The sequence below is a fragment of the Dermacentor variabilis genome, chromosome 4 (assembly GCF_050947875.1).
Source record: "Dermacentor variabilis isolate Ectoservices chromosome 4, ASM5094787v1, whole genome shotgun sequence".
Classification (NCBI taxonomy): domain Eukaryota; kingdom Metazoa; phylum Arthropoda; class Arachnida; order Ixodida; family Ixodidae; genus Dermacentor; species Dermacentor variabilis.
Window position 1 is genome coordinate 19,667,486 of NC_134571.1, and position 25,874 is coordinate 19,693,359.

At 43.6% G+C, this 25,874-nt stretch overlaps 1 long non-coding RNA gene across 2 annotated transcripts; it reads right to left on the bottom strand.

Moving 5' to 3' along the window:
* Window positions 1–341: 341 nt before the first annotated feature.
* On the bottom strand, window positions 342–5,686 carry LOC142578754 (uncharacterized). Of its 2 annotated transcripts, none has more exons than XR_012827316.1 (3): window positions 5,271–5,686; window positions 4,386–4,512; window positions 342–2,019 (listed from the first exon to the last, which is right to left on the bottom strand). It is a non-coding gene; the product is annotated as an uncharacterized LOC142578754 (long non-coding RNA). The 2 variants fall into 2 exon arrangements; XR_012827315.1 differs by having other exon boundaries at window positions 4,399–4,512; window positions 5,271–5,685.
* Between the last annotated feature and the right edge of the window lie 20,188 nt (window positions 5,687–25,874).

Here is a 25,874-nt window from a genome sequence, read left to right on the forward strand (position 1 = left end):
CTTTAGAGATGCTAAAGACAAATTTCTATAGAATATTTCTATCGAGTTGCTTTAGAGATGCTAAAGGCAAATTTCTATAGAATATTTCTATCGAGTTGCTTTAGAGACGCTAAAGACAAAATTCTATAGAATATTTCTATGCAGTTGCTTTCGAGTACCTACAAGCAAATGCCCATAAAAGCTAGGCCGATATGTGTAAAGAACTTGCAATTTACCAAAGTTCTACTGTAGGCAATAAGGACTACAGTAAATGCAGTGGCAAAATAATTGGTGCTACAACCACAAAGTATTCAGTTTGAAATGTTTATTGCACTTCAGACTAGATACATACTTCATATATGTGACATACACGCTTCAAACTAGAACTTGCAACACGCAAACTGTAGCTGCCAACATGCTTCTCAGGTCAAGCTGGTGGTGCAAACACGCGAAACATGAGGTAAAAGAATCAGTGGCAGACTTGATTACAGTTGACACCTGGCAATAACAGGCTTGACTAGGACAAGAAACCATACCATTAAAACTGCAAAAGGAGTGCCTGTTCCAGCAGTGCACATTGAACGGTTGGATACTAAAGCCAGAAAATAGACTGATATGAATGTGCACTGCAATGTTGTGTCAGCCTGACGAAACGACACAGCATTTTAGTTTGTTTAAGTGCAAAAATAACACTGGCAGTCGCTGCGAAAATGTGGCAAATAATGGCTTTCACAGATAAGTACACCATATACCGAAACCACACAGCATATTAGTCTATGTTTATGTGTAAAATTAGCACTGGCAGGCCCTGCAAAAATGTGGCAAACAGTGGTTTTCATAGAGCAGTACAGCATATATCGTACAAAGTTTAAAAGCTTGTATTTCATTGTAAGGGAAACAATTTTGAGATCAGAGCCAATATTCTAATTAGGGTGAGAAATACAAACCAGACCGACACACGCAATGACTAAAAAAGAGATTTAGCTCAGGAGCTCCTATGTAATGCACATAAACAGTAAAATAGTTTTTCTCGGCAACTATGGAATCAAATTTAATGAGGTTTGATACATTTAAAAATGTTTAAATCAGTTTTACATTAAAACCATCCATATTTATTAAAATTTGCTGAAAATAGCAAAACTTGAAGGAAAAGGACTTAGTTTGCAACTGTAAAAAAATAAAGAAGAACTAGCACAAGTTCGTTAATTCTGTAAATTTTCCTACTCAAATACATCCAAAATACAGAAATACTTTTGAGACAACCACAGCACTAATTTGAAGTTTGTGGCACTTGAGAATTCAACTTGTTGCAGGAAGAACTATTTGGCAGGTTTAAGAAAAATAACACCACGAAGCTTACTAATCCCCGTCTCTGTGCCAGAAAGAGATATCACAGTTCTGCAGACTCCATCTGCTATGTCTAAAGTCAACAAACTTTATATATGAATTTACAGCTTACATGAAATTGTTGCAATGTTTGAGAGTTTCGCACATCTACTCATAAATTAGTGATTGTATATTAGAGCAGCATATGGTATCTCTAATAGATTTGCCAGATTAAATTATGGTATTAGGTCCAACAAAAATGTGATCTAATTTTTTAGTTATGAGTAAGATTTGTTAACCTTACTGCTCTGTTTCTTCAAAATTTGCAGTTTTCATGAATTCGTATCAAAAGCAGACTAGTTGTCTGAAAATGTTTTATCATGGTACTGTGCTACGTGAATTATGCTTTTTGAAATAACATGTTTACTTTGATGCAATGATATTTCTTTATTTTATCTGTTTCCTTGCTGAAAAACTGCACAGTATTCACGAGATATGAATAAATAAATATTAAGTGAACAAGTAAACAAATAAATATTGCGGTTTGTCTTATCATTCCACCACCAGCATGACCTGTATGGAGCTTTGGCTACTGCTCACATGTTGCAAGTTCATTCTTACATGAGCACCTGCTATTTCACTTCCCAGGAAAGGAGCGAGGAAAGGCTAGTTTTTGGCCTCATTTGGTCCATCTAGTAACGGCGACGCTGGAGCCTGGAAAATACAATTGAAATTAATTTTCAAAAGGTGTAATGAACATTCAGCCATAATGTATTAGTAGGCACAAACATGCCACAAATATCTATATAGTTGTAGCATTATGCTAAGTTTCATTTCAGTATTTCAGAAAAAAATTATAACAGAAAAGTGGCAGAACACCCCACCTCCCCACCACTCTGCCAAACAGCGGCAGTTCTTTTGAGAATCATTTTTGACAATATCTTTACTTTCCCAAGATACTGTGACATCAGCACTGGGCCAATGTGCCTGGCAGTAGAATATCATTGCTGATGACAAAAAGCATCTCCAAACGGCAACAGCCTAGTCACACCTTAATCTCATCTTGCAATGACAACACATTCCCCATTTATAAGATAAGCAAGCAGGAACACCCATGAGCTAAGAGTCCTATACAGACGTCACACTGTGCATAGGAAACAAATTTTTTGAAAAGAAGGGAATGACCTACTGGCTTCTATTGCTCAGCGGTAGACAAAATTAATATTCCATCCGCTGTTAGCCATAGTTGGTATGTACTATGCTTAATATACCAATAATAAATTTCTCACATGGAGCTTGAGCAATCATGATGATGCATGTAAGTATCCATTGTAAGGGGAACAATAATGTTTTAAGTTGTTTTCGCAAATTATGATGGATAACTGCCAATTAGTGGTATTTGGAACACAGTCACAGTGTCACTGTGAGATACAATGGACACAGTATATTCGTGCTTTTTGATTTATTGAAACAATTAGTTTCTAATCTAGTACAGGTATGTACACTGATATATGTATCCTAAACGCAATGATAAAGACTTCCCAATTGCAATTGAAAAGTTAATTCAGTTTTAATTAAAAAGGGTCCTTCTTGCAACATGGCATGTGAAAAACAGAAAACAAAAATTATACTAATCATGTCTCTTTGAAAATTGATTGAATAACTGCTCTGTAGGTCAAGCAGAAAATTTAACAAGAAATAACGTGCCTAAAACTAGTTGCAACAAACAAATTTGTTCCTACGAAGGTTGCAGACAATTCAGTAAACAGATTGTGACCCAGTCTTTTTATGTGGCATTCCTCAGCGAATTTGTTGGTCAATTGGTTGCCGCAGCTGAACAAAACAGATGAACAGTCTAAATCTGGCGTGCAGCCCCAGTCCCATCGGTGCATGGTCAAGTGGGACGAACATACTGATCCGGGGAGTGAATTATGGTGCTGTCTTAGGCACGTGTTGAGGCACCGGCCAATCTGCTGCATGTACATTTGACCAAATATACACATGATCACAAGAATAGACTACACTACCTCTGACAGACACAAGACAAATTTAGTGGTATCTAAGCAAGCCTTTCTTGTCGGGGTACCTATATGCACAGCAGTGTGCAAGAGAATTGAGAAAGGCAAGCAGGCAAGGGAGGCTTGCTCGGTGAAAGATACCACCAAAATTGGCGTGTGTGTCACAGGCAGCGTACTGTATCCCTTTCACATGTGGTCAAGTGTACATAGGGCAAACTGGCCGGTATCGTATGTGTATAAGAGACCACCATATTTCATTCAAAAGACCAGTATGGTCATCCAACTTGGCCGTACATTTCCACAACGGGGCTTCATGTTGGATTACAATCATTCATCTGTTTTCATCCACTGTAAAAATTGACAAGTGAAATCGATGAGGCATACCACATATATAGTAAGACATGTGGGTGAGCCGCCATTTTTAATGCAACAAACAAAAAAGGCATCCTGTGTAGGTCACAAGGTATCCATATCAGTCTGTGCCTATGTACTACTGAAGTAAATGCAGCATAGGAAATACTGACCATCATATTAATTTTCGAGAAATTAAAGCTCACCAAATGTGTATTTCGCAGTGGCTGTTACTAAGGGAACAGAGAAGTAACTGTAAAGATATCAATGATAAACAAAGGTGTGCACACTACGTGCTTAGACCTGTGACATATTTAGTCCACTACACTTCGAATTCTTACATGCACAGAAAACTGCACGAGATTGTAGCACAAACAGAAAAAAAATTATGCAAATAAGGGGTACAGCATAGGAAATAGTTTTCAAAGAGTAAAATCACAATAAAAAGTCATAAATACACTACGTACAAAGCAAAAATTATATTTAACTTGCAGGTAAGCAACTTACGCAAAAGAAATATTAAACATCAGGAAAGGTTAGGTATAGTTTTATACAGAACACAATAATGTGGGCATAATGGCTATGCACACAAATAGGTAGCAAGTTCAATAAGGTTGCATAAATATTTAGTCTCTTTAGTAAGCTGCAGTATGGAATGTGTTGACAAAATTCACCATGAATGACACCAAGCCCCCTTTTTGGAACACATACATTTCATACACACCTGACGTGACCATCCAGATCACACGCCATGCTGCTGCAGCCATATATCCACAGGGTCTGCATTTCTGGGGGCTCCTCGATCTTGTAGTTTATGTTGTGGGTCACGGTCTCGCCACTACAAAATGAGGTCTATGTTAGCTTATAGCAGTGGCACAATAAAGCTGTGATATCGTGAAAACATGCAATCAGCACCTAAAAAGGTCATGAAAACAATGTCTGCACTAATGTGGAAAGAGAGCAAATGCTTGAAATTATCGAATGTCATGACAATAGGGACCTCTACATCAAATAAAGTTTTGGACGCGCCGCAGCAGCAGATTACAATCTAATCTTAATGTTTTTTCCATTACTTAGTATAGGCAACGTTCCCCTGTCATGTTTAGTTAAGTCAGTTATGTCAACACATCTTGTCTTGGAAATAAAGCTGTACTAGCAGCAAGCTGTGATTGGCTTACATTTTTTCCCTAGAACTGTTCGTTAGCCAAAAACCTCGTAAGCAGAGATTGTGCACAACGTCGAAGCATTTATAAGTGAGGAAACGTCATTGAAGAAAGAATCGATGAAGAGGTAGACTGGTCGTTACTATGCAACTTTAGCAGACAGGCGGGAGCTCACGCACAGCTGCACAAGGTGAACACGATTTCCGAAACTTTTCTCAGCGGAAGCAAACGCTTATCAGGATTATCAATTCCGCACTGTGGCAATAGAGTTGCGTACACAATTTTTACAACCAGCGCGTAGCAAGTATCAGCACAGGGTTCACTGTTGACGTGGGTGTTCCACTTGCTACGTTCGCAAGGCACTCTATACACACACGGGAAGCACACACAACACGGATGAACGCACGTGTAGTTGGCGAGCACGATTGCTTACCGTTTCAACAGTACGGCGAGGTCGAAAGGCGCTCTCCAAGTTTCCAGTGATGCGTCTGCGATGTTACTTGCAGCAAACAAGCCGCTGGGTAGTGGACGAGCTGAGGCACGCTAATAATACGCATTACTTCTTTGCGCCGTCCACCAAGCTTTCCACGACAACCAGCGGAGACAAAGGGAACGCACTCCACGGCATGAAAATCGTTGGTCCACATTTAGCTGGCGCGCCACGCATACGGCGTGCTTACAGCGAGACTCAAGCCATCTTCTGGCACTTTCGTGCTCGCGAACTACGTCTCATTTCATTACAGCAAACCTAATAACACACGATCAAACAAACACATCGATGCAGCTCGCACAACAACCGTTGAAGACGGAGCAATTACAACACGCCGTATCTTCGTATTCTACCTGTCGCGTTGAATACGAAAATACCGGCGCTGCCAGCGCCGTCTGTATAATAGTGCGGCTGTTGTGGCCTCCGTGATTCCTACAATAATACCCACTACAGCAGGTTTTGTGCCGTTTTGGGCCGAACTGCATACATATGTTGCTAGACAAGAAGAAACATTGACATGCTCATATTGTGTGCTATAGTTTAGGGCAGAAATAAATTACATGCAGTATTCTTGCTTTTGAATCGCTTATGCCACATGTAGTCAGCAAAAAGCATGGCCTTCAAGATCCGGACAATTTACCCTGCGTAAGCTATTGCTGGGGTGTGATTTTAACGATTTCAACCTCGGTCACTGGCCTTAAAACCCTAACTGACTTTATGCGCAGCCGTTACCTGCACTACATGCGCCCTCACTTCGTTTCTCATTGAAGTAACTTCCTGCTGTCGTTTAAATGTAGCCCAGAAATTGTCCACACAACCTCGGAGGCACACATGTGCAGTGTGTGATGTTTCCGTGCGCTTGTGTCCGTCGCACAGCAACATAATTTATATACGATGATTTTTAATTTTACCCGTGAGGCACAGGTTACGCTTATGTGTTCCCTATCTTGCTTTCGTGGCGATGTGCTTATCATGCGCGGATCGCGCTCATGTGGTCCGTGACTTTTCAAGATTCCTTGAAAAAAAAAATCGTTTCTGCAGCGTGCATTTGTCGCATTTGAGTGGTGTGTGCCAGAAATGTGCGGCGGCGTTCGATGTGTTTCCGCCCCAAGTGCTGCAGTCACTGCATGCCAGCAAATAGATATGACGCGATTGCTAAGGCGCAGTTTTGCTTAGTGTTTCTTGGTATACATCTTTGTGATTTACCTGCATATGCGATATAAACCACAATGCGCGCTTCCGTTATATTTCTTTGGTTTTCCTAATTTCGATTAGTGTGATGTTTGCCTTCGTCAATGAGTGTCTTTTTAACGATGCTCTTACTTCATAGTAAAAAACCTCGGAAATGCCGATTGCAAGAACCAGCGTCTTCCAGTGCCTTCCAGTGTGAAATCAGCGCGTTGTTATTTATTTTTTTTTTTTAAGCACTGGATCGCACTGGGTACGCTGGCGCTCGCTGGGACTCACTCGAGACAAGTGAGAACGCTGGATAAGAGCTGGGCAATGCTGGGTCACACTGGAAGAGACGGTCGCATTGGAAACTGCGCTGGTTGTGTTTGTGTCGCGCTGGCTCCAGTACGCAAGGACGAGCGCTGCTGAATATTAAATGCTTTATACAATTTCATCACTTCATACTAGTCTCTTGTCCTAAATAACGCTATATCTTAGGGTCATAGAACTATTTCGTGTCGCAGCATGGAATAAAGGTGCGTGAGCTGCCTTGTTTATTCCTGCACATGTGACAATGAAAATCACTTTCGTTTTTTGCATTTTGCCTTTTGACAAGGCGGATAGCTAAATTCTTGAACGAAACCATGCAAACGCAGAGGACGCCGCTTTTTTAGTAGTTCGCACGTAACATATGATTGGGAGTTATCGCCATTGTCGCAGTGTTGTGGAGTGGACATGAAATCCAGAAGTCGTTCAGACGTGCTCGAACAGACCCCGAGTTCGAAGCCTACCGCTGCTTGATATTATCGCACCGATAACAAGGCTGAGGCGATTCGTGCGCTTCCACTTTCCCCATTGTACTAAAAAGAGTTCTGAGGCTCAAATACACACATTTTAGCTTTCGCCAGCTACCCGGGGCCGCGCCGAGATCAGTCCCCACCGAAGCTTAGGCATAGCGTATCCGCCGAGTCCGTCTGCACGCTATCGGCGCGTCTAACCTCAAGAATCAAGGATTCTAACAAGGATAAATTACTTTATATTTCAGATTTCGCATCGGTGCTTTTAAATAAACAAATTTTTCATGTCTACAGTGCCAGCACAAGAAGTGAGGAGCGCCGATGTGACGCGTCATAAACGCAGGTATATGTGCTGTCGCCGAAGGCTCCCAGCACTAGCCTGCGCTTCTCTGACGAATATATATGACTAGACAGACGTGTAGACTGAAAGACATCACTGAACTAAGAAAACATAGCATACCCCTCGCGTGAAGAACAAGAAACGGCTATCGAAATCGGCAGTAACAGCCCATTCATGCAGCGTCCCGGGTCGGTGGTTCATTTAGGACTTTTTTCGAAGTTAAAATACCAATCGCAAGTGAAAGTCGATGTTATGGCACTTCCGAGCACACTATTGAATACGGAAAGCAAATTTTTCTTTGTGGTACAGGCGAAAGTTTTAGTTGCTGGGCGATAGCGCATCTACCACGTCTGTGCAAGACTTCTCTCTGTGAAACTAAAAGTGCTTCTCGATTTTGGTATGCTAAATTATCCCCCTGTGTTCGTATGCTGGCGTGGCGTAGCGGTAGTACGTGATCCGGGCTTGGGATCTGCAGGTGCGACGATCGAATCCTGGTCAGAGCACTTCTGTTTTTACATGTTCTTTTTTTCGTTTTTCATTGCACTAAAACGCTCTCTGTTGCTTTCTCTATTCAAAAAATACATACGGTGTCTAGGCACCGCGTATTTAACGCGCTAGAGCTGTTTTTCGCACCAGTAACCAGCGCCTCCCAGTACGCCGCGCTTGCCCGGCGCCCCATGCATCCAGCGCGCGGCACTGGACCCATAATCCGGCGATGCACTGGATACTGGGTACTGTTTATAGTGAAAATATATAGCCGTTCTTAGACAGGCCGCACTTTAGCTTCTTTAATGTCCTATAAACGTTCATTTATAGAACTCAGTACATATGCCATATGATGGCACATTTTTAGAACGGGAATGGAGAGCCAGTCTAGAGACAGGCCGCATTAGAAGTTCCGAAAACGTTCTATAAATTTTTCTATAGAATTTGGTGCATAAGATGTCAACACGACCTCTATAGAATTATTATGGTGGATGTAGAGCCATTCTATAGACAGGCCGCATTAGAAGTTCTTAAAAGGTTCTATAAACATTTTTTCTGTAGAATTTGGCACATAAGATGTTAATACGACCTCTATAGAACGTTTCTGAAAACGTTCAATAAACATTTTTCTATAGAATTTGGTACATAAATGTCAATACGACCTCTATAGAACATTTATGGAGGGTGAATGGAGAGTCGGTCTATAGACAAGCCGCATTAGAAGTGTTAAAAACTTTCTATAGACATTATTTTATAGAATATTGTACATATGATGACAATAAACCCTCTATAGACTGCTTATAGAGCGTGAATGGAGAGTCAGTCTATAGAAAAGCCGCATTAGAAGTGTTAAAAACTTTCTATAGACATTATTCTATAGAATATTGTACATATGATGACAATAAACCCTCTATAGACTGCTTATAGAGCGTGAATGGAGAGTCAGTCTATAGAAAAGCCGCATTAGAAGTGTTAAAAACTTTCTATAGACATTATTTTATAGAATTTAGTACATATGATATCAATACACTCTCTATAGAACATTTACAGAGAACGAATGGAGAGCCATTCTATAGACAGGTCGCGTTAGAAGTTTTAAAGACATTCTATAAAAATTACTTTATAGAATTCAGTACATAGGACGTCAATACACCCTCTATTGCACATCTATTGTGTGTGAAATGACTTGTTTCTATAGAAAGGTTTCTATAGACTTCTTATAGAGATTCTATGCAGACGACTCTATAGATCGCGAGTTCCTATAGAGTCCCTTTTGACTCCATAGGAACTCATTAGGAGTTCTAAAGGAACTCTAAATCCATTTTCATAAGGGTATGGCTTCATTGATGCGGATGCTGTTGTTAGTGCCTCGGAAGAGCTGTTGATATGCATATAACTGTGTCTCTTTTCGTGAAATTACACTTGCATCTAAGTATATAGCCCATAAGGTCTTATATCCTTGCTTACGAGCATGGTACGAATAATCATAGGGCCGAATTCACAGAGCTTTTCGACAGTAAGTGCTCTTTGTCATTGGATGGCCGCCTTCGCTGATAATACGTCCAGTACCAGGATTGGTTGAAATTTTCTGTTATCAACAATTCTAAATGTAAGAGCTTTTAGTGAATACGGGCCTAGGAATTCAAGAAAGGCATGTGTCAGAGACACATACACCATTAAGGGCCAGGCTGCAGCTGCACCCTTGCCGTGTACAGCTGAGTGCGCCTGCTCCTGAACAGGGAAAACTTGAGAAACAGAGATTTCTCGATGGAGCGCAGGAACGCCATGCATGGCTTATAGGTATATAAATACCGACAGCTTCCGTCACACTGCGTGCAAGCTTTTCGTTAAGGCTGCGTCCAAGCAACCACGGATATCCGTGGGACGTCCGCCACAAGTCCGAATGTCCATCCATCTAGATGTCCCTAACGGACGTCTATAGGACGTACAAGAAATGTCCATACCCCGTTCGGATGCCCGGGGACATCCTCTTTTCAACGTCCTCTGGCTGTACATAAATGGGTATGCCTACATAAGTTAAGGCATTGATCAATGCCCTAATATTAGATATATAGCTGGAAATTTTAAGGGATCGTAATTCATTTGACATTTTCATGTCTCTGCGCTCTATTGAACACATAATCCGAGTTATCGCTGCACGCAAAACGAGTAGCCGACGCATGCTTGCAACTTTTAAAGCTTAACCGATCTCAAAGGCTAGACTTCTTTTGGCTGCATGAACGATTACGGATGCAAGAAATACACCATAGAAGCCACGTAGTGGTAGGTAATCTCTAAGGCTATGCTGCTATATGAATTAATCGGAAGCGATTTCAGGAGCCGGAAACACGGCATAGACGTTTGGTTTTCGGACAGCACTTATTGCCAAAACAAGTAGTTAATTCACTGCCTAATTTTATATACAATGAAAATAAAACATTTTATATGCGCGCTGATGTGTCAGAAAGCCTCAGCAACGCATGCTGTCGACGACAGTGTCCTGCGGCGATCCGATCCAATCCAAGTTATAGCCATCGTTCCATCGTTTTAATAGCGGCGAATCACCGTTGCAGTGTCGGTTCGTTTGCCGTCTTCACAGCCTGCCCGAAGTCACCTTCTCAGCTGTTGAGGTATGTGTCATCTGTACATGTGTCAGGTATGTACATCTATCTCTATTTGAACCATTAGAATATCGGAACGCGTTTTGTTCACAGGAGACGACAAGCCCTTAAGTGAGGGGAGAGCCGTACACGCAAAACAGAGCGCCACTGTAAACGAAGGCCACATTTAAGGACTCAGGATCTCGCGCCGGCAGCCAACCGCTCGGGAAATAGCAAGTCCAGAGCGGTGCAGTGGTGCATGTACGCCGCACACACGCGTTAACATGTATTATCCTATATATATGCGCGAATGTTTATGTGCCTTGCGACGTTTGCCGATTTAGAGACGTTACCTCACAAGTTAATATACAGCTTTAGTTTTGCGTTTGCAACCAAACGTAAACGCATTACGTACGCAAAGAAATAGCGTTGTCATCACTGCACATGCTCTGAACATTATTAGACAGTTTTAGTATAGCGTTTGTAACCAAACGTAAGCGCATTACGTACGTAAAGAAATAGCATTTTCATCACTGCATGCACATGCTCTGAACGTTATTGGGTTTCTGCGGTTTACGTGCGCTGTGATAACGCACGTTATTTGGCGAGTTTAATGTTCAAATGTTTACGTATACGCTAAGGAATAGCGTTGTCGAACATGGCGGCACTCATGACTGCCGCTTCAGCGTAAATTTTCGTGATGGCTGCGCTAGTAGATTGCTAGTAACTATTGAAATAAGCTTTCGCTTTCTCTAAGCTCACCTGAAACGTTAGTTTATGAGCGCATAGCGCGTCCAATTTCTGAGGTCGTTCGGCGATTCCGGCGCCCGTAGGCCTAACGAGACGCGTCGGCATAGAAACAACAGGATGGTTGGCAATGGATTGTCTTGGCTTGGATACGTTGGACACGAGGCACCAGTCGGCGCCCTGTTTTATAACGTCTTCCTTACGTTTGCGTTCCCGTACGGTAAACCAAAAGTCTTGAAAGAACGCGCACCGTAATGTCCCGCAAATGTGGTTACATTTAACGTGCGTAAGGCGACAAACGCTATTCTAAATGCCGCTGATTTTAATACCACGCGACCCCAGACCTCGGGCTCAGAGGCAAAATGATGTAGCCATTCTATAACGCAGCGGGTATTAAACAGTGGGTATTAAAGATCCTTATAGCATTAAATTAGACAGTTTTACCACCCTTCGACAAGAAAGATACAGGAAAGATACAGCGTGACAGCCCTTACACTTACCCATAATTGGATGCGGAAATGTCCATCACGAATGTATTTTAATAACAGTATAGCCAGTACTTGCACTCAGCGACCTCATAATGGCGAATTATCTTTATCTCTTTAAATATAAATCCATTCAATTTAACGCTATAAGAATATTTAATACTCGCTGCGCTAGAGAGTGGCTGCAGCATTTTGCCTCTGAGCTCGAGGCAGGGGCTCGCGTTGTGTTAAAATCAGCGGCATTAACTTCTGAGGTAGTCTCTGTACAGCGGAAAACGTCGCGAGTCACATAAACATTCGCGCAGATAGGACGACAATACGTAGTAACGCATGTGTGCCGCGTACTTGCACCGCTGCACCACTCAGCGGTTGACTGCTGGCTGCCGGCGCGACGTCCTAAGTCCTTAAATATGGCTTTCGTTTGCAGTGACGTTCTCTTTCACGTGTACAGCTCTCCCCTGAATTAAGGTCTTGTTGGCACCTATGAACAAAGCACGTTCCGTTATTCTAGTGGTTCAAATAGAGATAGATCATCATCATATCTACTTTATTTCTCGTCCGAGCGAGGGGAGACTGGGACTAAGGGCACGAAGGCCTGACAGAGGTCCCAGACCCCACGGTTACAACAGCGGATAAAATCAGTACAAATGAATACACATATAACGTACATATATATTTCGCACAAGAGATCATAATTTCAGTAACAAGAATGATTACAATATTTGTTCGCTAGAACCACTAAGCCGCATAAACATTAGCACAAATTCTATCAGTATGCGCTCTTTGTTAGGTCATACATGCCTACACACAGATGCAATAAAATGAACATGTTAATAATTAGTGAAAGCAAATGTCATCGGTGAGTAATAATGCATTAAGCTGTCTTTTGTAGGAGCTTTCTGAAGCACTAAAGTTTAACAGTTCTCCTACCTTGTCTACTATTTCTGTCGACTGATATATGAATGTTTGCTTACCATAACTTGTTCTTGTTTTCGGTAAGTGTCTGGTATTCCGGCGCAGTGAACAACGAGGTATTTCATCGTTGTCTATTTTGGTGAATAATTTTTGTTTGTGTATGGTCATCAGAAGTTTCTTATAATATATTCTGTCTGCTCGAAGAAGGGAGTAGCGTTGAAATAATGCAGCTGTTTCAAGGTCTACAAGACGGCCATGGTAATTGCAGTATGTTCGAAGGATTCGTTTCTGTAAAATAATTAATTTGTTGTAGTTTGTTTTTGAAGTTGTACCCCAAACCAGGACCCCGTAGCAGAGTTTAGAGTAAAGGAGAGTATTTTATAACTGTTGTTTGAGCCAAAGCGGAATCAGCTGGGTTATCTTGTTAATGATACCGACAGATTTAGAAAGGTCATTGCATAGCATCCTTATATGCGAACTCCAAGATAAATGTTCGTAAACCGAACGCCTAAGAATTTTTTCTCTTGGACATGGTTAATTGCTGTACCATTGTAATTAATGTTAATGTCCCTAGGTATGTTCTTGTTACGAGCCCTGAATAAAATGTATGTTGTTCTTGCAGTATTTAATTCAAGACTATTTGCACTCAACCGAACTGATAAGCGATTTAGATACGCATTAACACTGACAGAAAGTTCAAAGTGTCAGTGGAAGTAAAAAACACGTTGGTATCATCGGCATACATTGCCAGGTCAGGTGAGTCGGGTATTCGTACAATATCATTTACATAAATTAAGAACAATAGTGGGTCAAGTTTTGAGCTCTGAGGTACACCTTGTTTTATAGGCAAAATGTCAGAGGTAATAGAATTTATCTGAACAAATTGGCTTCGATTCGTTAGGTAACTTTTTATTAAATCATTAGCGACGCCGCGTATTCCGTAGATTTCTAGTTTATGGAATAATATTTTGTGATTGGTCGAGTCAAAAGCATGAATACTCTGTTTAGCGCAAAAAGACAGACACAAGAAAGACGACAGGACAAGGCGCTACTCCCAACTGACATCATTTTATTGCGTCACTCCTTTATAGACCGCTCAAACCAGAGGAACATGCGCAGTGAGCACCATGCGGTGGAGCCACCAACATCCGATCCCAAGAGCGCACTGTCGCATGAGTGCGCTCTTGGGATCGGATGTTGGTGGCTCCACCGCATGGTGCTCACTGCGAATGTTCCTCTGGTTTGAGCGGTCTATAAAGGAGTTACGCAATAAAATGATGTCAGTTGAGAGTAGCGCCTTGTCCTGTCGTCTTTCTTGTGCCTGTCTTTTTGCGCTAAACAGAGTATTCATGGATTCGCACCAACTAGCCCGCCAACGCATTGTGCTGAGTCGAAAGCCTTCCGCGAATCTAGAAAAAGGCCAAGTGTAACCTTCTGTTTCTCGATGTTCTCAATTATTTTATCCTTGATATCTAGGAGGGCTTGCTCTGCTGACTTATTCTTTTGGAAACCATATTGGTACTTTGAGATTACGCTGTGTTTAGTTAAGAAAGGCCACAGCCTGTCAACCATGACGCTTTCGAAAAGCTTTGAAAATATATTTAAGACCGAAATTGGTCTGTAATTTGAGACTTGATCTTTCGCACCACCTTTATGGATTGGTGTTATGCGAGCGGTTTTTAGCGCAGCTGGAAAGATTCCTGAAGATATTGACAAATTAACAATATATATAAGCTAGAACGACACTTATTTCGCTTGAGACATTTTTGATCGGCTCCGGTTGAATCCCGTCGGGTCCGGCCGAGGCTGTGCTCTTCAGTTTGTGTATCAGATTTTGCATCTCAGTGCTATCTGTGGGTTGTAGAAAAATCGAGCTGGTCACCAGTGGGATGTCGATTGCATGAACCACCCTGCTTTCGCCTCCCCTCCATGTAAGTACATGAACCAGCCTGAACGAAATCTTCGTTCATGCTCGTCATTTGACTTTTGTGCAGTAATGGTATCTGGGACGCGATACTCGACTTTCTACTTGTTATATTATTCACTGCGTTCCATATCAGTTTCGGTTCGTTACGTATGCTAGAAAACAGTTGTAGATGGTAAACTTGTTTAGCTTTCTTCAGTTTGCTTCGTAGGTGATTTCTGAACTTTTTGAATGTCACCAACTGTTCTTGATCACGTGTTTTATGAAAAGGTGGTACGTCGTCGCATTTTTCTTTTTTTATGTCATTATACAAGTGACGGTTTATCCAAGGTTTTCGTACTTTCTTATTTCTGCTAGGTTCATATCGTAGCGGGAAAGCCGATTCATAAGAAGTTTGTATGCTGGAAAGAAAAATGCTGAAAGCTACGTTAACATCACTTTCATTGTAGACCGCCTGCCAGTCTATAGCTACAATTAATTCCCGAAAGTGTTGTAACAAAAAATTATATATTATTCGACGATGACAAGGTGTCCGGGTAGTGCGAATGTTAGTTGAATTGGTAAAAGAAAATAGGGGTAAATGATCACTTGTATCACTTGTAAGAACACCGGCAAGTACTTCATCTCCATTTAAGTTTGTAACACAGATGTCAATCAATGTGGCACTATTCTCTGTAACTCTGGTTGGTAACTTAATGTGGTTTGTGCAGGCGTGGCAAGCTAGAATTGATTTCAGATGCCATGCCCACGTGTCATGTGAGCTCATGTCTATGTTTATATCTCCCATGATTATCACAGGTTCATTGCTAGAACAGGCGTGCAATAGCAACGCGTCTAAAAAATTGCAAAATATTTCTTTCTCGCCAGAAGGAGGCCTATATATTACCGATGTCATGGTCTTGACTATATATATAGTAAGGCAATCTGCGTGTTCAGTAAATACAGAGAATTCCTCCACTACGGTAAAATGTAATCTCTCTTTTGTGTACATAGCTACACCACCTCCCATTTGATTGATTCTAGTTATGTGCTGCGAGCGATATTCATCAAGAATAGGTATGTGGTCGTTTTGTGATAACCATGTTTCGGTGAAACATATAACATCAAATTTATTTTCTATTGTCGACATCCATATTCTGAATTTCGTCTACTTTGTTTTTTATACTTCTGGCATTTATATGCATAGTTGAAAAACTTTTTAAACCTGTGGTTTCTCTGTTGAGACGAAAAATATCATAATAAGTGTCGTTGACTAATTCAAATCCCATCTTAAAATAATTTTAGATGTAGTGTATGTGTTCCTGGTAGCCTATTCGCTCTCTAAGCCATTTTTTTCTAGGTCATTTTGGGAAGTTATGCGGATCACCCTTGAAGTTTTAGTTTTCCATGCCAACACCCGTCCTTTGGTGCCCAAACGAACTGCCAGTTTCATTTCATTTCATTTATTTTCACCTTAAAGGCCCGGAGGCATTACATAAGGGAGGGTTTTAATCCTTGTAACAATGTTAGAAGAAATGTACAGAACAGTAAAGAACAACAATAAACAAATACAACTCAGGAACAATTGTGAAAAAGAAGGGAACATCGTGTTAGAGTAAGGGTTGGTGGAATCGGCAATTAAGCAGTGCGGTTATTTAACATTTCTCGGAACGTTTTACGGTCAGTGCATGTCACGATATCTTCTGGAAGATGGTTCCAAAGGGTTATAGCGCCGGGAAAAAATGAAGTGTTCATGGCAGATGATCGGGTGTTAATGTTTGCTATGGGACGACTGTGGCTTAAGCGAGAGGATGTACGTAAGGGTGGATTTAGCAGGGAATGCCTGGAGTGTGGATGGTAATAAAAGGTGTGAAGCAAGCAGAGACGAGAGGTGATCCGGCGGGAAGCAAGTGATGGTAGTTCAAGTGAACGTTTTAGTGCGGTTATGCTGGTATCACGAGAGTAATTGGAAGTTATAAACCGAGCAGCGCGATTTTGTATTGCTTCTATGTCATAGGTTAGATATGATTGGGAAGGGTGCCAGATAGATGACGCATATTCTAACTGCGGACGTACGAATGTTAGATATGCTAGCTTTTTTATTTCTGGTGATGCGGCTTATAGGTTGCGTTTTATGTGTCCAAGGGTGCGTGAAGCATTAGAACAGATGGTGTCAATGTGAGTTGCCCATGATAGTGTCGATGTCATGTGAACGCCGAGATATTTGTAAGACGGGGCATGATTGATAGGAGCTGAATTTATTGTGTAGGTGTGACTGGTTAAGCTGTGGTTGCGGGTGAATGACAGAGCTTTGCATTTAGTAAGGTTAAGCGGCATGTACCATTTCTCGCACCATACTGCGATGGAATCGAGATCCTGTTGTAGAGCGGCGATTTCAATCGAGCCTTTGATTGGGGAATATAGGACACAGTCATCCGCGAAAAGACGTAATTTGTTCTTAATGTTAGCAGGCAAGTCATTGATGTAGATGAGGAAAAGTAGAGGCGATAAACCAGCGCCCTGTGGCACACCCGATGTTACGCTGCTAAGAGATGAGTTATGGTTATTTGCAGAGGTAAACTGTGTGCGTCCTTTTAAGAAGTGTTCAAGCCAGGTAAGCAAGCTATTTGGGATTCCGATAGATGCAAGTTTTTGAAGTAGGTGATTGTGGGAAACGCGGTCGAATGCTTTTGAGTAATCCAAGAAAATGGCATCAATCTGCAAATGAAGGTCCATGAAATGTAGAATGTCATGGGTGAACTCGGCGAGTTGAGTCTCGCATGAAAATAGTTTTCTGAAGCCGTGCTGGTGAGGGTAAAAGAAGTTGATAGATTCCAGGTGAGACATTAGGTTGGATGAGATTATATGTTCTAGAAGTTTAGAAGGAATGCTGGTCAGAGAAATTGGTCGATAATTTGTAGCACGGGAGCGGTCGTCAGTCTTGAAGATTGGTACGACATGGGCCTTTTTCCAGTCGTCGGGCAAGCTTTCAGTCTTTAAGGATTGCGTAAATATTAGATGTAGTATCTGGCTAGAAATGTTACTGGTGTTAACTAGTATTTTCGCGTTAATTCCATCACACCCGGCTGAGGTGGTTAGTTTGAGTGAATTAATGAGGCTACATATGCCATCAGGGTTGATCTCGATGTCTGGCATTAAGTTTACTGGGAGTGGTGGTATTGGTTCTATGAGAGTGTCATTAGTGTTGGAGAAAACTCAGATGAGTAGTCGTTAAGAGCTGACGCGCATTTCTCAGAATTAACGAGATTACCATCCGGATCTGTTAGTTCAATCTGTCTAGAATCTGTCTTTACTGAAAGTAAGCGCCAGAATTTATTGGGGTTTGATCGTAGAATCTTCAGAAGGTCATGATTAAAGAAGTTATCTTTGGCTATCGTCAGCTCCTGAATATATTGGTTAGCGCACAGTTCGTATTTTTCCCATGTTTCTGAGTCATTTGTTAGTTTGGCTTTTCGGTAAAGCCTTTTCTTTTTAGCAAGGAGAGCTTTCAGTCGTTTATTAAACCATTCATTGTTAGAGTCGGATTTCACGAGAACTGTTGGTATATATCTAGCTTCCAGGTTGAGCAATACATTCTTATAAAGTTGCCAGTTGCTATCGACAGTTCTTGATAAGTAAGACTGCTGAAAATCATTAAAAAATTGTGGAGTTCGTTATTTATGGCGTCGAAGTCCGCCCTTTTGTAATCTTTTATTATTTTTCTTGTGGGTGACTTTTTCTTAAGCGCTATGGTCATGCAGATATGGATGAGGTTGTGATCGCTCAGACCGGGTAGTGTGGTAACGCTACTTAAGCTATCGGGGCAAGATGTGAGCATAAGGTCAAGGGTGTTATCCCCTCTTGTAGGACATGATATTACCTGATGTAGGTTGAAGTCTAGTATAAGATCAATAATTTTGTTTAGCTTCGGATAACGGTGACCTGTTGGTTACTGAAAGCAGAGGCCAGTTAATGTTAGGGTAATTGAAATCGCCAAAGAGGTGAATAGGTGCGTTAGGGAATTTGTCAGTGATGTCGGTTAGTGCTTTACGGAGTGAATCGCAGAATGACGGATGGCTGTCCGGCGGCCTGTAGCACACGCCAAAAATTGTCTTTCCAGCACCGTTGTAAGCGCAAGTCCACAATAGTTCGAGATTATCATCCCGACTGATCAGGGAAGATGAGAAGGTGTTTCTGATAGCTAATAAAACACCCCCACCTCTCCGGTCGCTCCGATCATGGCGATACAGAGCATAGCCGAAATTAGGAGGGAAAATTTCGCTATCTCTTACGTCTCCGTTTAGCCACGTTTCAGTTAGTACTATGATGTCGGCATCGATGTCGTGAGTGAAGCTGCGAAGTTGTTCGCGTTTGGGTAGCAAACTGCGCATATTAGTGAAGGCTATGTTAAGGAGAGGTAAAGATGAGGGACGATTGCGGGGTGAGGTTGAAGTGATAGGCTTCGTTGTCCGTCATTGCACGTTTTCGTGACTTATTTGGGATGCGCTGTTTCCATGCACCTTTGTGAATGGTCTCGTAGCCTCAATCACACTGTCAGAAGTAGGGTCGTAGTGATAGCGCTTATTGTTCACTAGCAACTTGTCTACGTGTAGTTTGAACGCACATTTTTGTGGTCGTATGAAACCTAACAATTTAGAACGTGCGATGCGAGTAGCAGGAGCGAAATCTTCACGTATAGCGAAGTTTGTTGCCTTTAGTTTCCGCCCACAGGCCAGAATGTTTTCCTTTGACTTGAAGTGAGTTAACTTGACAATTATCGGGCGCTTTCTTTCAGGACGGTATTTGCCTATGCGATGAGCACGTTCAATAGCGCTTGGTTCTAGATGCAGTTCCAGCTGGCTAGCGCAGAAACTGATTATTTTTTCTTCAGACTCTTTCCATGTTTCTTTTTCATTGTCTTCCAGTCCGAGGAAAAGCAAGTTATTACGGCGCATCCTGTTGTTTGTGTCAGTGCTCTCGGCTTTTAGCAGCGCTATCTCTTTGATGGCATCATTCTGTCGAGTCGCAATTACTTCGTCCTGATGGTCGTTTTCTAGCACAGAAATACGTTTTGTCAGTGCAGCAATTGTGTTGTCTTTGAGAACGTTGGCTTCTCTGAGCTCATTTATATTGGTACGTATTTCTGAAATTATTTCTTTTAGTTCTTTGATCGTCTGGGAAAGGGAAGAAACTGTGTCTCTGTCGGGACCTGGGTTTAGTTCAACATCTCCGGAGAGCAAGAGGATTAGATCGGACAGAAACGCAAAGGCAACAGCTTCATAGTACAGACGCACAACTCTACACCATTTCAAGTCGCAGGGGCACGACACCGCGAAGACAACGATTGTCGCTACGAAATTCCTTAGTATTTTGTAAGTAACTAACCTGGAAGGTTAGGAAAGCGATGAGCATCCTGCGTGCAACGGTGTCGTGCCCCAGCTGATCAGCTTTGCCACGCCGATTATATACGGCTTGGCTTGACCATGTGACTGGTGACGTCGCCTTCGTAGGGTGTTGCCAGGCAAAAGAAGCTTCTGCCGCTGAAACTGGACTCGTCTTCACGGCTTCGGTGACGAGAGGCGGACGGGTAGCCCAGGGTTGGGGTGGCTTCAGGGAAGGTGATCCGGTTTGCAGAAGGAGTTCCGGGGTAGGGCATGTACCAGCACAAGGCCAGTACACCAGCATCTGGAAGGTTAGGAAAGCGACGAGCATCCTGCGTGCAACGGTGTCGTGCCCCAGATTACCTCGGATTTCTTCTTGCGCGCGGCTGCGGGCACTTTCTTGTTTGTTTGTGTCAGGTGTTCATTTAAATACACCGCGTTTTTCGAATCTAGATCTAGTTCTTTACATGTCAGTCACTTCTTTCTGGCCTTGGCGAGCAATTCATCGCGCTTCCTTCGTTGGACGAAGAGGACAACAATGTTGTTCACATCCTGTTTCGGTGTCGGGACCCAGTGGCATGTGTGTCAATGTCACTTTCCCGGATGATTCCTTCAAGGGCCGCGCCTACTTTTTCAACCATTTCCACGGCGTCAATTGTTTTCTCGGTTTTTGGAATTCCCATGATTTCGAGACTATTCAGTCTTTGATACTGTTCAAGGTCTTCGATTTTTTGTGTCAGTTTTCCGTTTTCCTCCCTTAGTGTGCTATTTTCTTTGAGTAGCTGCTTAATCTCATCCCTTAAGGCTATGAATTCCTTTTTGAATTCGCTCACTTTATCGCATGTATCGGCACAGTATTTTACACTGTCTTTCAGTTCTCTCAACTTGTTCGCATGTCACACTTGAAGGCTTCAAGCTGTCTAGACAGATCCTTTATCTCTTTGGCGTCATCTTTCCCACCCATTCTCAGCACTATCAGGCAAAAGCGGGCACAAACAATCAATTCGGCAACGGTGCACACGAACGAAGTACAAAGTTGGATGAAAGACCAGAGCAGCAGCAGCAGCAGCAGCGACAGCACAAAAATAATATGTCAGTGCAAAAGTACTGTAGTTTCATAATAATAATATTTGGGGTTTTACGTGCCAAAATCACTTTCTGATTATGAGGCACGCCGTAGTGGAGGACTCCGGACATTTTGACCACCTGGGGTTCTTTAACGTGCACCTAAATCTAAGCACACGGGTGTTTTTCGCATTTCGCCCCCATCGAAATGCGGCCGCCGTGGCCGGGATTCGATCCCGCGACCTCGTGCTCAGCAGCCCAACACCATAGCCACTGAGCAACCGCGGCGGGTTACTGTAGTTTCAGGACTAACCTGTACAAGAACAAGAGGCGACTCAGAAGCTGCACGTTATGCTGTCGCCGCTGCTGCTTTGACGGTCCGGTGATATCGGATTGTATATATATATAGGCAGGGGCCACCGGAAGCAGGTAGACTGTACCCAGAAGGAGGGCATGCGCAGGTGCAGAGGAACCCACGTCTCGTCGGTCTCTGGAATGATGCGGCTGGTAGGTGAGGGTGACAAGCGGGGTGGGCTGGACAGATGAAACCGGGAAATTTGCCTGTACAAGAATAAGAGGCGACTCAGATGCTGCACGTTATGCTGTCGCCGCTGTTGCTTTTGATGTAGCTGTCATATCTCAATAGCTGAGAAGGTGACTTCGGGCAGGCTGTGAAAACGGCAAACGAACCGACACTGTATCGGCGCTTCCGCGCATTAAAACGATGAAACGATGGCTATTACTTGGATTTGATCGGATCGCCGCAGCACACTGCCGTCGACAGCATGCGTTACTGAGGCTTTCTGACACACCAGCGCGCATATAGAAAGTTTTATTGTCACTGTATATAAAATTAGGCAGTGAAATAACTACTTGTTTTGGCAATAAATAAGTGGTGTTCGAAGACCAAACGTCTATGCCTTGTTACCGGCTCCTCAAATCGCTCCCGATTAATTCAAATAGCAGCATGGCCTTAGAGTTATACTAAAATTTCAAGGCGCCAAAAACTACACACAACACACGAGAGAGAACAACGGGACAGCGCGCCACTCACAATTACTTTATTCTCACAAAAGACACGTACATATATATCCTCAGTCAGCGCCTGCGCAACAAGCACACTCAAGCATAATGTATGATAAGATAAGGCTCTTTCAGCAGACTGTTTCTCTGACTTATACAAAGATGACAACGTTTCACTAACACGCAAGCTACCTTTCTTACTGATATAAAAGGCTTCGATTAATTTCCTAGCTTTCGTACTTTTGCTTCTGGCCAGAATCCGCGCGTCAGAAAAGTGTGTCTCCCAAGAACGCCAGGGGCAGTTTCTAATATGCTTTGGTATATTAGGGCCCGCTTTATTTTGCTCAACGTTTCGTTCGCGTTCCCCGATCCGCTCACTTACACAGCGCCCAGTCTGTCCTATATAGGAACAACCACAGGAGAGGGGAATTTGATACACAACCCCTACGGCACATCTTACGAACTGTCGCTCATGCTTGGTTGGGCAGCCTCTTTCCTTTTCTTTCCCTTTTTCTATCCGAGAGCAAACGCCTCCAAGCTTCTTCCTTGTTCTCTCTTGTGTGCTGTGTGTGGTTTTTGGCGCCTTAAAAATTTAGTGTAATGAATCAATACCAACTCACCCAGCAAGAAGTTCTCGATAGGCTTAGAGATTGCATGGTAACAACAAAATTCAAACAGCGCTAAACGACAGGACAAGAATGAGGAGGAGACAAACACGGCGCTGATTTACAACCGAATTATTTGAAGTAAGAAGTCAACATCTATACGTACAAAACTGGGCACGCATGCGCCCGGTCATACATCGATGATCAGATACAAACTCCGGACAGCCAACATTCGCACGCGTTGTACCTGCCTTGAAATCTACCCTTTATGCAGCAATGCCTCCTCCTCCTCATTCTGGTCCTGTCGTTTAGCGCTGTTTGAATTTTATTGTTACCATGCAACACCAACTCGCCCAATCCGCTGCCCTTCTTTAGAGATTGCCTACCACTACATGTCACCTATGATGGTTTATTGTTTTTTTTTTGGCTTCTGTAATCGTTCACGTAGCCAAAAAAAAAAAAAGCCTAGCCTTTGAGATCTGTTACGCTTTAACAGTCGTCTTAAGTTGCAAGGACGCATCAGCTACTCGTTTTGCCGTGCTAAAATGACTCAGATTATGTGTTCAGTAGAGTGCAGAAACATTTAAATGTAAAATGAATTACGAGTCTTTAGAATTTACAACTATATTTTTCATATGACGACATTGATGAACGCCCTAACATATAGGCAGGCCTATGCATACAGCCAGGGGTCGTTCAAAATAGGATGTCCCCCGGACATCCGAACGGGATATGGATGTTTCTTGTACGTCCTCTGGACGTCCGTGAGGAATATTTAGATGAATGGACATTCGGATTTGTGGCGGACGTCGCACGGATATTATGACGTCCTACGGATATCAGTGGTTGCTTGGACATTTTTTGTAGCACTCCAAGCTTATATAGGGACCTCTTAATGCATTACGAAAGCAAAATTTGTTGATAGCATATGCCTAATGTAAGAACTCCTGTCTAAACGTTGGCACTGGATCGAAGTTTCCCGTTACCTTCTCCTTCTACATTTCCTGTACAAGTTTCCATCGTACGAATACTATTTCTCGCGATTCATTGCTACCTTGAGATTCTCGAACCGCACCTTCAGTGCCAACCTTATACTTTCGGAACACATCCTTCTATCGCACTTCCTCGCATATCACGCGAAGCGAATTCACTCTTTGGCCCCCAACTGCTGGCACACTGTTGCACAGAGTAGCAGCTGGCCTCGAAAGAATCGTTGTCTCAACTACTATCATTGTCTCGATCGCGGAACGCACTGTAAACACGTCGTCGTCGAACGGCATCAATCGTTCGACCACCCTTCTCGATGCGCAGCTCGTGCAGCGCGTAAAGAGGAGCAAAATAGGGGTAGAGTGTTTGTACGTGCCACGCGGCCAGCGTCTCTACAAAGCCACACTACCGAGGAGTGCGGAGTTAGGGCGAAGGGGGTGACGGGGGGGGGGGGGGGCGGAAGGCTGGAAGAGCTTAAATCACCGCGTGCGTGTTCGGGTCCCGGCGCTCACGGCGGCGCGCCTGCTCCAATTCTGGCGCGCTCGCCCGGGCCGCCAGAAAAGCACGAGCCCCAGATCCATCTTTGGCAGCGGCTCTCGCGGTCACTGCCGTCCGTGAATGATTGCCAATTGCCGCAGCCTGTCTGTGCTCGCCGAGTTTGTGCGCTCGTGTGTGTGCCCCCGTGCGCGAGGGTGCTTGTGTCGGTACACGTTGAGCAAGAACCCCCGAGCAGCGTGTGCGTGAATGGCTGCTGTCGAACGCCGCGCGCACTCACCGCGGCGTGGGAGTGGTCTATTACCGACTGCGCCGTGGGCATACACTACGTACGCGGTCTCGCGATTTTGGGCGCGGGAGATCAGAGCTCGGAGCAAGTGGCCAGCGCCGTTTCCACGTGGAACGGGTCACCGCAAAGCGAACGGAACGCTGTTGCCGAACGACGCGTTCTCTGGCGCGGTGGGCGCGGGCAAATAAACGACGCGCCAGCAGACCATAACACGCCGTGCTCTTCAGAGTCCATCCCTCTCTCGCCTGTCCCTCGCGTGCGTGTGTCGGCGGGCCCCTTCGGGTCTTCGACAAACCGGAGAGAGAAAAGCGGTCGCTCAAGCCGGCTGCCGACGGTGCCGCAGCATCAGCGGTGGTGGTCGCGTTGCGAAACGAACGGGCGAATGCACTATATCGCTCGTCCCGTGTATGTGAGAGATGGGCTCATGAGGTTGATGTACATCGAAGCCTGCCCCTGATTTGTTCCTGATTGCGCGCCGCCGCCCGTTTGTTGCCGCGTTGGGACAGCGGGCGGGGCGACGTTCTTGACCATACGTTTGCCGCCCCCTGTGTGCCGTAAGGCGCAGCGGTAGCTTGCGTATATGTGCCGGTGCGCCCGCCGCGCGCGTATACGCACATGCGGCCCCAGGGGAAGGGGTGTGTACGTAAGCCTCCATCACGTGGCGTTTCTTGTTATGCTTCGCGTTTAGGCAGTTCGTTCTGATTCCGATTGCGGCGCTTTGCTGCTTGAGCTGCGTCTCGAACGACCACGCTTTTACGGTTCGTGAGCCTCTTCTCCTAATCCCGCAGTAAATTGTCATCTGGGCGTCGTTAGTGGGGCTGTGAATGGCACCGAAGAAAGAAAAGAGGAAGCTATTTTTTAGGGTGCAAGTCTGGTCTGTAAGGGCTGTCTCTATACGGAACCACCCGCGTATCTCTGACGTCCTCTTGAGACCACTGATCTGCCCTTTCATGTTATGATTCCGAAGATTATCTTTTATTTTTGCGTACATATGAAGTACGTCACGTAATTAGGAATATGTGAAATGGCGATAAATAGAAAATGACCCTATACAAAAGGACCTCGAAGCGTCCCTTTATATCCGGTCACGACTGATGAACTACAGATTTTATGTAAGATCCCTGCCAGTGTTCAAAAGAGACCCGTAATGCCAGAGTACAGCGATGAAGTCGCACCGGTTGCTTTCGCATCTCGAGATAATCTACATATATAGCCTTTAAGAATTAATGGACCCACTGAAGCGACACCATTTATTAGGA